Source organism: Procambarus clarkii, chromosome 15, assembly GCF_040958095.1.
Source record: "Procambarus clarkii isolate CNS0578487 chromosome 15, FALCON_Pclarkii_2.0, whole genome shotgun sequence".
In the NCBI taxonomy this organism is placed as follows: domain Eukaryota; kingdom Metazoa; phylum Arthropoda; class Malacostraca; order Decapoda; family Cambaridae; genus Procambarus; species Procambarus clarkii.
Genome location: NC_091164.1, coordinates 36,513,427 through 36,523,734, shown reverse-complemented (window position 1 = coordinate 36,523,734; position 10,308 = coordinate 36,513,427). Strand labels below are relative to the sequence as shown.

The 10,308-nt window shown below is 35.8% G+C and overlaps 1 long non-coding RNA gene across 1 annotated transcript in view; it reads left to right on the top strand.

The window, feature by feature from the left end:
- The first annotated feature begins 6,073 nt into the window (after positions 1-6,073).
- Positions 6,074-10,308, top strand: part of LOC138365130 (uncharacterized) — a 6,375-nt gene continuing 2,140 nt past the window's right edge. Inside the window, exons 1-2 of the long non-coding RNA XR_011228673.1 lie at positions 6,074-6,188; positions 6,885-6,991. This is a non-coding gene — a long non-coding RNA (uncharacterized lncRNA). The remainder of the gene's footprint in view (positions 6,189-6,884; positions 6,992-10,308) is intronic.

Sequence of the window (10,308 nt, the reverse complement as noted above, 5' to 3'; positions counted from 1 at the left end):
ACCTGACCAAATGTTAACTGTCAACAAAATTATTCGCACACCCTCCGTCACTATGTGATAGTGAATTCAGAGACAATTTTATAACCAATGTACCAACGATGTGTCAATATTTCATTCAAAATTATCTGGTACCAGAAATTTTAGCCAAATATCCCCAGTTTGCTAACTGTAAGTAGTAACAAAGTGATTGTAACCTATCCACCGCTGCCCACTGGATGAGGGGCGGTGTGCAAGACAAAAATATCAATTGTGACACTAGCTCTCCACATATGTCAGTTGCTTAATTTAGAAACTGTACTTGTGATCGATCTCGAACCCATTGTTGATGTGACGACTTATACTGAATTTTGTAACTAGCTCATCAAGATTGTAACTTGCTTAGCTAAATGAATTGTGGGGTTCAGTCCCTGAGCCCATTATGTGCCTCTGCAACCCTTTCCACTACTGCCCACAAGATGGGTATGGGGTGCATAATAAATGAACTAAACTAACTTTAAGGCATCCTGAAAGAAAGCTTGGAGGGCTTGAAAAATTGCAGAACGAAGCCGTGAGGATAATCCTTGGGTGCCCTCGTACCACAAAGATACTTAATATGAGAAAGGAACTTAATATTCCGAGCGTTGTTTATCGTGTTACTGAAAATAACTGTCAAATTGGTATAAAAATGCTTAGGCTAGCTCATCCTAACCCTTGCACAGAAGCCCTCCAGAATTTCTTTATTGAATGTTGAAAACAACCCTCAAGTTGACTATTTCCGTAACAGCATGCACTCCTGTATGCTAATCCCCACAATCACCAAGCCCACCCGAGTCACTCAAACATCTGCCACTACCCTGGATCACCTTTGGACTAATATAACAGCTCCCCTTACATCTGGGGTAATTTATGACAGAACAACTGACCACGTACTATCCTACTTTCCTCATAGCAAACATTGACACATCACCACCAGAAACCAAAAAACTTTCATTCAGGCTACATAGTGAATCAGCTTTAGGCAATCTCTCTAATGCACTTCACAATATTAACTGGGAATCTGAATTTAATAATTCACAGGATATAAACTCATCAACTAACCTCTTTCTCTACAAAACTCTAAGCCTCTACAACACTCACTGTTCCCTCCTTACCAAACAAGTAACTGATAAAAGAAAAAAATAACCCGTGGCTCACAAGTGGCATAATTAAATCAATCAACAAAAAACATGAATACGAAAAGAAATTTAGGAGTGGCCTAATTCCAATGGAAGTAGTTAAAAGGTACTCGTCAGTGCTTACCAGTATCATAAGAAAAGCAAAACTTTCATACTATGAGACTAGATTCAAAGAAGCAAAAGGCAACATGAAAAGCACATGGAATACCATCTCTAACATCCTGGGAACTAAACAACACTCCCACAACCAGATAACACTCTCTAAGGATGGCCTTACACTGTCATCTGACTTAGAAATGGCGAATGAATTTAATAGCTTCTTTTCATCGATTGGTGCTAACCTTGCAAGTAAAATCCCACAGAGTCAGACACATATCAACACATATCTCTCAGGCAGCTATCCAAACTCTCTTCTCCTCTCAGCAGTCAGCCCGTCAGATGTTGTGTCCATCATACATTCACTAAAAACCAAAGCTGGGAACATCAGTGAAATCCCATCCATTGTATACAAGAGCGCCTCCCATATGCCCTTGCACCACCTATAGCTCTGCTGTTCAACAAATCCCTTGAGTGTCATACCTTCCCTGATATCCTTAAAAACGCAAGAGTAACGCCAGTTCATAAAGGAGGTAGTGGATTATGTTGCATCTCTGCTTGCCTTGATGACTGAAAGAAAGCTTAAAGGGCTTGAAAACTTGCAGAACGAAGCCTTGATGATAATCCTTGGATGTCCCTAGTACCACAAAGATACTTAACATGAGGAAGGAACTTAATATTAACTTAATAATAGAATATGAGTGCATATTCTACTGCATTACTATTTGTAATGATCCTCATATTGTGCTTCAGTAATCCAATGTATAACCCTGAGATGTTTTCCTAATTGTACTTAGGATTCCTTGTTCATTATTGTGTATTGTTCTGATCTGCTTTTGTGTCGAAAATTCTTGCATCGTACCTGTAAACAATTTTTTGACAATTTTACTGTAATTATCCTACTTAAAATCATCTGTACTTGTAAAGTAAAGCTGTAATGTACCTGTTAAACACTTTTTATCAATTTTACATTTAATTATTTCTCTAAAACTCTGTTTAAGAATTTGCTCAAAGATTAGTTTAAGGACTTGCCCGAAACTCTATATATGCAAGCTAGTGGTTTTGCAAGATTATAATTCTAACTTAAGCTCTATGTTGTCTCTTAACCCCCCAATGTACGTTCTTGTATATATATAAATAAATAAAATAAATAAATAACGAGGGATCGAGGCATTAATGCGCAGTACGTGCTTCCCTCATCTGTGACGTCACAGCGCCATCTGACGACAGCATAAACACAGGCGGCCATTTTATGTTCCACCAAGATTAAAATAAAAAAATAATTTTGCCCCGAGGGGCGAGTTTATTGGGCAGCGCCCAATGTGTTCGCAATAGAATGTTCTACAAGAACATGTATAAAATAAGTGACACAGAGATTATTGATGTGTGTATTTGTGTGGGTGATTATAAATATGCATGTGTATGTATATATGTATACGTATATATATATATATATGTACATGTATGTATGAGAGTGTGTACATGTATATATAACATTAATAATTTTGTAACTAGCGTCAAAAATTGTTATTTGCTTAGCTAAACAAACTAGAGAGTTCAGTTCCTGAACCCATTATGTGCCTCCGTAATCCTTTACACCACCGCCCACGGGATGGGTATGGGGTGCATAATAAAGAAAGAAATTGAAATAATAAGGGTATGAAATGTATCAACATAAAACATTAATGTTAATGGCCATCAGGTAAAATCAGGTTATTATTTGTAAAGAATTTAAATGAGTTAAACTAAATACGAACTTAATATGTTTTGCTAACGCAAAAATATATTCCCGAGGTATTGTAATTGCAAATAAATATTTAATACAATTATTTGTATCATTTTTTTTATTTTAGATTTCCGTATTGCTTGATAATATATAATAGCGTTTAGATAATGCTAGCGCTGGACATTCTTTAGGCTCGTTGCATGTTGTGGTAGTCGCCGCCATTTTAAAACCGTGTCGAGAGGGACTGCTGCTGGCTTATCCACAAAATCCTGCTGCATCTTCAATAGTTAAGGTAACTGTTTTCTTTTATTTGCTCTTAGACATGTGTAGTATATTTATAAGCTTGTGGTGGTAGGCTGGATGGTGTGTTGATGGTGGTGTTGTGTTGATGGCCCTGAAGGTGTGCTGGTGGCCCTGGCTGGAGGTGTGTTGGTGGCCCTGGCTGGAGGTGTGTTGGTGGCCCTGGCTGGAGGTGTGTTGGTGGCCCTGGCTGGAGGTGTGTTGGTGGCCCTGGCTGGATGGTGTGTTGATGGTGGTGTTGTGTTGATGGCCCTGAAGGTGTGTTGGTGGCCCTGGCTGGAGGTGTGTTGGTGGCCCTGGCTGGAGGTGTGTTGGTGGCCCTGGCTGGAGGTGTGTTGGTGGCCCTGGCTGGAGGTGTGTTGGTGGCCCTGGCTGGATGGTGTGTTGTTGGTGGTGTTGTGTTGATGGCCCTGAAGGTGTGTTGGTGGCCCTGGCTGGAGGTGTGTTGGTGGCCCTGGCTGGAGGTGTGTTGGTGGCCCTGGCTGGAGGTGTGTTGGTGGCCCTGGCTGGAGGTGTGTTGGTGGCCCTGGCTGGAGGTGTGTTGGTGGCCCTGGCTGGAGGTGTGTTGGTGGCCCTGGCTGGAGGTGTGTTGGTGGCCCTGGCTGGAGGTGTGTTGGTGGCCCTGGCTGGAGGTGTGTTGGTGGCCCTGGCTGGATGGTGTGTTGATGGTGGTGTTGTGTTGATGGCCCTGAAGGTGTGTTGGTGGCCCTGGCTGGAGGTGTGTTGGTGGCCCTGGCTGGAGGTGTGTTGGTGGCCCTGGCTGGAGGTGTGTTGGTGGCCCTGGCTGGAGGCGTGTTGATGGCCCTGGCTGGAGGTGTGTTGGTGGCCCTGGCTGGAGGTGTGTTGGTGGCCCTGGCTGGAGGTGTGTTGGTGGCCCTGGCTGGAGGTGTGTTGGTGGCCCTGGCTGGAGGTGTGTTGATGGCCCTGGCTGGAGGTGTGTTGGTGGCCCTGGCTGGAGGTGTGTTGATGGTGTTGTGTTGATGGCCCGGGAGGCGTGTTGATGGCCCTGGAGGTGTGTTGGTGGCCCTAGCTGGAGGTGTGTTGATGGCCCTATATATACATATATATATATATATATATATATATATATATATATATATATATATATATATATATATATATATATATATATATATATATATATATATATTATGAATATCAGAGGTCCCAGGACAATTATTGTGCATGTGTAGTATGTATATTTATGTAGTATATTTGGCATATTTAATGGCATTTAGTTAATGCCACTTAGTGGCATGTCTCTGCACCGTTTCCAGTTTGTTGATATGCTTTCTAAGATATGGGCACACCATACAACTGCTGCATACTCCAACTTTGGTGTAACAAAAATTGTGAACAATTTCAAAATTTCTGTTGAAGAAATCCTGTTTCCTAGTTCTGCATCTGTTTTGGTATAACACCTCCTTTTTTACTAGGCCTGCAATTATGAATGCCTTTATAACCAGCTAAGTTGTAGAGTTGGGTATAGTCTTTACTTAGCCAAGTTTCTGTTAAAATGAGGGTCCGTCTAATTACCACAAGCTACCACAAGCTACACAAGCTTCACAAAGCTTCCTGGCAATACGTTAGTAATGAATAAATATAATAGGTTAGGTTGACCCAACTTAACCTAACCTTCGCTTGGATCGTCGACTTGATTTGGCGTCACCAGCTCTTTATTTTCGTCTAATTTCTTTATAAAAAGATCCTTTTTCAGATTAAAATTATGTTTTTTCGTGTTGTACATTCAGCACCAACATTATAATGAGTAAATATATCATATTTATTCATTACTAACGTATTGCCAGGAAGCTGAGTGGGTAGGTCTCGATAAATTTCCTGGTATAATATTATTGTTTGCTATTCTCCATCTTAGACTAGGCAAGTTGAAGTCACCTAGGAAGATAATATGAGGTATCGAGTTCTCCATTTTGTTTATCTGTTCTGTGAATTCCTCGGCCGTTGCATCTGGCGGTTTGTATATTAGAATAATCACTAAATTTATTTTCTCTATTTTTAATCCCAATACCTCTACCACCTCATTTGTAATGTTAAGGAGCTCCGAGCATACAAGGTCTTCCATAGTATACAGACCCACTCCTCCATGTGACCTAATTTTCCTATCACAGTTGTGTACTTTTCGAGACTACATTTCAAATATTCCCTAACATACATGGCTTCTCCCCCCTCTTTGTGTAAAATAGTTTAAATCCATTTATGGGACATTCAGCAAATAGTTCTCTATTTTTTACATTCATCAATGTTTCGGTACGTGCAATAGTATGTATTGTTTCATTGCAGATAACAGCATTTAATTTTTTTTTGTTTCTTAGACTTAGACTCGTACTACCAAGTTGCTGTTGGCAATTGGATAATTTTTTTATGAAGTCATTTGTTATTTTTTCCCCTACTTTAGTAATTTATGCTTTTGATCTCAATTAGTTTTATATCCTAGCTTTTTAATTTTTTCCCCTTATATATTGCCATCTTATCTGTCTGCTTTACATGGCTTAAGCAGAGTCATGTCTGCTTAAGCCTTTGTTATTTTACTAATTTACCTGTTTTAATTATTATTTGTTTTCAAAGTTTAGTTTACCCCATTTTATTTGCTTTTTGCAGTACAATACTTTACTAATAATCTTGTAATAGTATATATATATATATATATATATATATATATATATATATATATATATATATATATATATATTCAAAATTCGTCAGTGTACTACATTTTTGTTGTTGCTTTTAGGTGATGCTTTTAACCAGTGTACGTGGGTGTGATTGTGCAACCACGGTTCGAAGAATAATGAAGATATGAACAAACGGCCTGTGGTCACTATACAGTCTGGAAGGGCAAAAGAAGAAATTGGCATTTCTACAAAAACAAGAACTATATAATGTTATTTTAAGTAAGTAACCAAAAAATTAAATAATTTTTTTAAAGTTTAAAATTCACTTAAAAATTTAAATTTTAAATTAAAAAATTTTAACCAAAAAACTTAATATTTTTCATATTTGGAACCATTCCATAATATTTTCCCAAGCATAAATGATTATATTTCTATCACTTGCTCTTAAGATTGTTTCATTTAATAGAGGTTGGGCATAATTGTTCTCTGCTGCTAATAGAACTGACTGACTTAGCTATAGGAAAATGTAAACTTAATTGGTTTATCCATTACAGTATTGTACAGTTTATTTCATGATCCTGTGCTTAATACTTGCATAAATAGTAGATTACAAAATGCATTTTTATATCATTAGTATTGAATAATAATAATGCAAACAATTGACTTATAAATGATGTACAATTAATTGGTAGGTGATATTATATTATTAATATTTTTTCATTCTTGCAAAGCCTTAACAAAGCCATTAACATGTTAATATAAACTTGATCACCTTCCACTTATTTTCTCATGTGCTACCTACATGTACAAAACCTTATTCCTAAATGCATATTTTGTTCTGAAGCTTGTCCTTTATATGTTGTGTATCACCATCTCTGGAGAGTTTTATCTGATTGATGTATAAATTACTTTTAATTTTACAGAATATTATTGTTATACTGAATTTATTATTATATAAATAACTTAATTTTACAGAATCATCTATCAACGCACATCCACAAGTTGAGGAGGAGGATGTGACCTTCCAGATTTCTCAAGTACTGAAACATAGACCAAACAGGCCTGGTAGATCTAGGTACAAGGTAAAATAATTTAAATTTTTATTTTTTTTTTCCTAATTGTCCGATATATATATGTATATATATATATATATATATATATATATATATATATATATATATATATATATATATATATATATATATATATATATATGTCGTACCTAGTAGCCAGAACGCACTTCTCAGCCTACTATGCAAGGCCAAATTTGCCTAATAAGCTAAGTTTTCCTGAATTAATATATTTTCTATAATTTTTTTCTTATGAAATGATAAAGCTACCCATTTCATTATGTATGAGGTCAATGTTTTTTTATTGGAGTTAAAATTAACGTAGATATATGACCGAACCTAACCAACCCTACCTAACCTAACCTAACCTATCTTTATAGGTTAGGTTAGGTTAGGTAGTAGAGAAAGTTAGGTTAGGTTAGGTTAGGTAGGTTAGGTAGTCGAAAAACAATTAATTCATGAAAACTTGGCTTATTAGGCAAATCGAGCTTTGCATAGTAGGCTGAGAAGTGAGTTCTGGCTACTAGGTACGACATATATATATATATATATATATATATATATATATGTCGTACCTAATAGCCAGAACGCACTTCTCAGCCTACTATGCAAGGCCCGATTTGCCTAGTAAGCCAGGTTTTCATGAATTAATATATTTTCTCTAATTTTTTGCTTATGAAATGATAAAGCTACCCATTTCATTATGTATGAGGTCAATTTTTTTTATTGGAGTTAAAATTGACGTAGATATATGACCGAACCTAACCAACCCTACCTAACCTAACCTAACCTATCTTTATAGGTTAGGTTAGGTTAGGTAGCCGAAAAAGTTAGGTTAGGTTAGGTTAGGTAGGTTAGGTAGTCGAAAAACAATTAATTCATGAAAACTTGGCTTATTAGGCAAATTGGGCCTTGCATAGTAAGCTGAGAAGTGCGTTCTGGCTACTAGGTACGACATATATATATATATATATATATATATATATATATATATATATATATATATATATATATATATATAATATGTGTGTGTGTTTGTGTCGTACCTAGTAGCCAGAACGCACATCTCAGCCTACTATACAAGGCCCGATTTGCCTAATAAGCCAAGTTTTCATGAATTAATGTTTTTTCGACTACCTAACCTAACATTTTCAGCTACCTAACCTAACCTATAAAGATAGTTTAGGTAGGGCTGGTTAGGTTCGGTCATATATCTATTAATTTTAACTCCAATAAAAAAAGAATTGACCTCATACATAATGAAATGGATAGCTTTATCATTTCATAAGAAAAAAAATAGAGAAAATATATTAATTAATGAAAACTTGGCTTATTAGGCAAATCGGGCCTTGCATAGTAGGCTGAAAAGTGCATTCTGGCTACTAGGTACGACATATATATATATATATATATATATTTATATATATATATATATAATATATATATATATAATATATATATATATATATTTATATATATATAATATATATATATATATATTATATATATATATATATATATATATATATATATATATATATATATATATATATATATATATATGTCGTACCTAGTAGCCAGAACGCACTTGTCAGCCTACTATGCAAGGCCAAATTTGCCTAATAAGCCAAGTTTTCCTGAATTAATATATTTTCTCAAATTTTTTTCTTATGAAAAGATAAAGCTACCCATTTCATTATGTATGAGGTCAATTTTTTTTATTGTAGTTAAAATTAACGTAGATATATGACCGAACCAAACCAACCCTACCTAACCTAACCTAACCTATCTTTATAGGTTAGGTTAGGTTAGGTAGCCAAAAAAGTTAGGTTAGGTTAGGTTAGGTAGGTTAGGTCGTCGAAAAACAATTAATTCATGAAAACTTGGCTTATTAGGCAAATCGGGCCTTGCATAGTAGGCTGAGAAGTGCGTTCTGGCTACTAGGTACGACATATATATATATATATATATATATATATATGTCGTACCTAGTAGCCAGAACGCACTTCTCAGCCTACTATGCAAGGCCCGATTTGCCTAATAGGCCAAGTTTTCCTGAATTAATATATTTTCTCGAATTTTTTTCTTATGAAATGATAAAGCTAACCATTTCATTATATATGAGGTCAATTTTTTTTATTGGAGTTAAAATTAACATAGATATATGACCGAACCTAACCAACCCTACCTAACCTAACCTAACCTATCTTTATCGGTTAGGTTAGGTTAGGTAGCAGAAAAAGTTAGGTTAGGTTAGGTTAGGCAGGTTAGGTAGTCGAAAAACAATGAATTCATGAAAACTTGGCTTATTAGGCAAATCGGGCCTTGCATAGTAGGCTGAAAAGTGAGTTCTGGCTACTAAGTACGACATATATATATATATATATATATATATATATATATATAACTATATTCTACCCACCTCAAGACTCCGCTCCAATATAGAAGCATCAAGAAATATGGACCAATAGGCTTTCTACAAACACTTCTATTCAATACCCATTGTTTCTGTTCTGTCTTGTGTTGATACTTTTAATACCCTATTAATATCCCCTATTGTTCTGTCTTGTGTTAATGCCACATCACCCTTCCCACCTCACTCAAATGTAGATATAAAATCAGAGAAACGCAAGTTCTAATCAGTTGTGTATTTGTGAAGTCTTTGAAAATGTAATAAGTTTTACGAAACGCGCCCGTGTCGCGTCAGACTAGAAATAAAAATGAATTTTGGAGAAGTGATTTTTGATTTACCTCCAACAGTGAAGCGTAATGTACGAAAGATTGAGAAAATTCGTGTTAGAATTATTAATCTTACTTTTTCGGTCATATTTAATAATATATATATATATATATATATATATATATATATATATATATATATATATATATATATATATATATATATAGTGTGTGTGTAAATACCTAAGTGTAGTTACAGGATGAGACCGTCTTCCCAGCACTCTTTGTCATATAACGCTTTGAAACTACTGACAGTCTTGGCCTCCACCACCTTCTCACCTAACTTGTTCCAACCGTCTACCACGCTATTTGCGAAAGTGAATTTTCTTATATTTCTTTAGCATCTGTGTTAAGCTAGTTTCAATCTATGACCTCCTGTTCTTGAAGTTCCAGGTCTCACGAAATCTTCGCTGTCGATTTTATCAATTCCTGATACTATTTTGTATGTAGTGATCATATCACCTCTTTCTTCTGTCTTTTAGTTTTGGCATATTTAATGCCTCTAACCTCTCCTCGTAGCTCTTGCCCTTCAGTTCTGGGAGCCACTTAGTAGCATGTCTTTGCACCTTTTCCAGTTTGTTGATGTGCTT